This window comes from Dendropsophus ebraccatus, chromosome 5 (genome assembly GCF_027789765.1).
Source record: "Dendropsophus ebraccatus isolate aDenEbr1 chromosome 5, aDenEbr1.pat, whole genome shotgun sequence".
In the NCBI taxonomy this organism is placed as follows: domain Eukaryota; kingdom Metazoa; phylum Chordata; class Amphibia; order Anura; family Hylidae; genus Dendropsophus; species Dendropsophus ebraccatus.
In genome coordinates, this window is record NC_091458.1 from 37,695,835 (window position 1) to 37,700,239 (window position 4,405).

General features: G+C 47.0%; 1 long non-coding RNA gene across 1 annotated transcript; it reads left to right on the forward strand.

Moving 5' to 3' along the window:
- Nucleotides 1–3,370: 3,370 nt before the first annotated feature.
- Nucleotides 3,371–4,052, forward strand: LOC138793481 (uncharacterized). Its single transcript, XR_011363277.1, has 3 exons — nt 3,371–3,398; nt 3,689–3,719; nt 3,995–4,052. It is a non-coding gene; the product is annotated as an uncharacterized lncRNA (long non-coding RNA).
- The last annotated feature ends 353 nt before the right edge of the window (nt 4,053–4,405 follow it).

Here is a 4,405-nt window from a genome sequence, read left to right on the forward strand (position 1 = left end):
CGACTTAACCACCCCCACTTCATGAGAGGCTATTCCACAAGTAGTTGTTATTGGGACCACAGCGGTAGGATACTCTCTGGTTTCACCATGTATGCACAAGCCCCCTGACAGTATGTCCACTGTGTGTTCCAGGGTCTATCAGAGAGCCATGCACTAAAGTCACCAAGCTCCGCGAGTCCAGCAGAGCTAGTACTGCATAACCTCCAATTGACACAGTACACATTTGAGGTTCAGTCTCTGACAGTCTCTGCTGCAAGAACAGGTCGTGCAAATAAGAAGATACGTCTGGAGGTGTTGCATTCCATTGGCTCAGTCGTCAGGGGACAATTAGCAGCTATATGCCCCAGTTCATGGCACCGCCAACACTGTATACAGCCCTGGTCTCGACCTTTAGACCATGGTCGTTGACCAAATGTCCCACTGTTCCTGGGCCCAACCGCTAGGTCCCCCTCTGAGCCACCTCCCCTTGAGACCTTTTGCACCCCTTTAGTAACAGGAACAGTCTTACCAGTTGGCTTCAATGGCTTGTTGTCCCTGGAGCTGGCACGTCTTGGCGACACCTATAGTAGCTCTTCGGTGGCGCTATACCTCTCCACAAGATTCACAAGCTGGTCAGCATCTGTAGGCCCAGCTTGTCCAACCCAGCGCTGGATCCTTGGAGGAAGGGAACGGATGAACTTGTCCAGGACCACTCTCTCCACAATTTGACCAGGGGTAGTTTCCTCAGGCTGTAGCCACTTCTTAACGAGATGGATCAGGTCATGCATCTGTGACCGTGGTGGTGAGCTTTCAGAAAAAGTCCAGTTGTGCACCCGGCCTGCTCGCACATGCATATTGACCCCAAGTCTGGCAAGGATCTCACCTTTAAGCTTCAGATAGTCTCTGGAATCTTGCTCACTCAAGTCATAGTACGCCTTCTGGGATTCTCCAGTCAGAAATGGCATCACAACATCCGCTCACTGGTAAGCCGGTAACTTCTCACGCTCTGCAACTCGCTCAAAGACCATGAGATAGGCTTCCACATCATCTGTGGGTGTCATTTTTTGGAGTGATGCCTGTACAGTGGCCCTTGCAGATGGCTGCGGACCCTGAGTCCCTTGCAGTACAGAGCGGTTTTCTGCAGTTCGCTGGGCTGATATTGCCTCGGCCATTTTCTCCACCACTAGCGTGTGTGCTTCATTTTGCTGCTTAAGCATAGCCCGGGTTTCTTGCTGTTGCTTCAGCATGGCCTGGGTAAACGCTTGCTGCTGTTTCTCAGCTTGCATCAGGACTTGTTTCATAAAGTCCTCCATTGCAGCAGCCTCCTTTTTCAGCTCTCCTGCAGCTTTTATCCAAGACATAAACAGGTATCTCTGTACAAAGTCCTTTCAGTGTGTATGTCTCTTTAAGACTGTGTTTTTATGCCCGCACCGAGCACCATATGTGGGAGATTAGCTCTGTAGAGCAGGGCAGACAGCAGGATTGGCAGTCAGAGACAGTGACACAAACTTTTATAAAACAGAGATGCCCCTGTTTGTTTATTGAAACCAAAAGAAATTCAACCTTACATACAGGCACAAAATAAAATAAATCCTGCTCATCTGAGCTCTAACACACACAGCAAATCCTGGCTATACAGGTGACTTGCTACCAGTCACCCAACATAAAACAACATCAGTTGGTACAATACCAGTGTGGCTCAAAGTCCCAGCAGAAGCTTTAGCAGCCCTGACCCTCTCCACAGCCAGGAGAGACCTCCATGCACAGCCACAGCTCTATACACTCTGTGCATCCTCTTATGAGACCTGTGATCAGTGGCCTCCAGCACCTGGGCTGATTTGGCCAGATAGAAAAACCTGGACTGGCCAGAAAGGGAATGACAGGCCCCACTACCAACCTGCCTGTCATTCCATAAAAATCCAGGCCCCTTTAACAGCAACTAAAACAGTCCCATAGCAAGTAGTTTGCTATGGGTTGTAACTTTCCTGGATTCCTCCATATCACACCCAGCTTTCCCTGGATGAGGTATGGACTTTCTGGAACCTAGTGTTCACATATGACAGGTACCTCGGGGAGATATAGCGATTCCCAACCACAATCCCTGTCACTGTCTCACAATATATATATACGTTACATTTACTGATAAATATGAATAAAATATTTAGTTTATTTAGTATGCTATTAAAAAGAAGTGTATAACTACACTAAAAAGAACAACGAACAAAAGCTCAAAAAATTATATATCACGGGGAGATGTCCTGCAACGTGAGTGCGGTTGATCCGTCACCTTCATCCCAGGTGATCTTCTGCAGGAAAGTGGTTTCACTTGATCCAACATGGGGCTCTCCAGAATGCAGAATGTGATCAGGTACCTGCACAGGAAAGGGATTATAGAAGTAAATGACAAATCTATATAACTTTCTGACACCAGTTGATTTAAAATGTTTTTTTTTTTTCTCCCTCTGGAGTACCCCTTTAATAAGACAGTTCTAGTTAAATTACCATCGAATATCTATCTATCTATCTATCTTTCCATATGCAAATTACACCTAGCAATAATCTGGTATCTGATTGGCTGTCTGCTTTCTTTATGACATCACAGAGTGACATCAGCCAAACATGATGACATAAATGAATGATAAGGCGCCGCTGATCTCAGAACTCTTCAGAGTTGGAGTAGGAGTTGTAGTGTAACTATCTCCCCCTCCCCTCCCCCACCCTATGCTAAGCCCTCTGCACCCCCCAAGCCTGGTGTCCCCCATACAGTATCTCACACAATAAAGAACTTACATTGGGGAGTGATCCGCTAGATCCAAAAAAAACCAAGAAGCCGCACTAAAAACAACATTTCTTCTCTCTTCCTCAGGTTCTAGTGTCTTGTACAGAGATCACAATGTTTTCTTTGACGGTCAGGGCCTGTTCACATTGTCACAGTCTCTATGTTTCTCCACTGCAGTCACCAGGACACCATGAGTCAGCCTGTAGGGGGCGCTGCACCCATCACAGCCACATTTACTTCCTCCAATCTCCACAATTTTTCCTATTTCTAACCATGAAGATAATTGATGGATTAGAGATTGGGGGGATTTATCCTGCTGTCCTATAGTAAGATGCTTCTCACTGCCCGTAGCAACCAGAGCTCCCATAGCAACCAATCACAACTCAGCTTTCATTTTACCAGAGCAATGTGAGAAATGAAAGCTGAGCTGTGATTGGCTGCTGTGGGCAACAAGGAGAATCTTACTGTAAGTGGAGCCATAAATCTCCAGCAAGGTAACTGCTGTGTGTTTCTGGTGCTGCCCCCTGCTGGTCTCCCTCTATTACTGCTGTGCTGCAAGTTGTTTGTCATTACAATAAAACTAACTCACTTTTCCCTGTTTTATCATTACAGAAATGGACTACAGTGTGCGACTTGCACTGTAAGTATCACCATCATCCTCCACCTCCCTCCGCCATCCTCCATCCTCCGCCCCCGCCATCCCCCTCCATCTCCCGCCATCTATCCTTCCCAACATCCCCTGCAAGTCAGTCTCTCCATGATCCTCATCACCATAACCCCCACCATCCTCCCCGCCTTCCTCTCCGTGATCCCCGCTCGCTCCCCATTTGTCCGCCATGTAAACAACAGGACATCTTAAATGGGGGAGGGATTGGGTGCTTTACTTCTAATGAACATCTCAGTAAATCTCATCTCTGTTTTGTTTTACAGCTGAGGATCCAGAACCAGAACCAGATGAGCTGTGAGTATTACCCCCCACACACACACACCACCACCACTTATGGTAACATCACAATGTCCTGCCTCATGGGACCACATATCCCCAATGGCCACTTATCTACTTATACCCTATGGCCACCTTTATCCTTATACCCCATGGTCACTTATCTCCTTATACCCTATGGCCACATATATCCTTATTCCGGATGGTCGCTTATCTCCTCATACTCCATGGCCTGTGGATCACTAGTTGTGGAAGACTTGTTAATATGTTTCTTATTCTGGTTTCTCCTGCAGATGGCTGTTAGTGGTACCGCCGTACCCTCAGGTTGTCAGGTATGGTGGAGTCTTCCGTGTAGAAGGGGTAAAAAAAATTCCAAACATCTGAATATTTTCTACAGCTAACCCTATATAACTGCTGAAAGTGATTACTAATCATCATTCTCTTTTTTCCTCTATAACAGGATTGATGAGTCCAAGATTGTCGAGGATGATGGTCCTGACGAGGCATGAGTATCACCACCCCCCTTTCCACCCCTTTCTCCCCCATGGCCACTTATCTCCTTATACCCCATGACCCCCTGTCTCCTTATACCCCATGGCCACTTATCTCCTTATACACCATGACCCCCCATCTCCTTATACCCCATGGCCACTTATCCCCTTATACCCCGTGGCCACTTATCTCTTTATACCCCAGGGCCACTT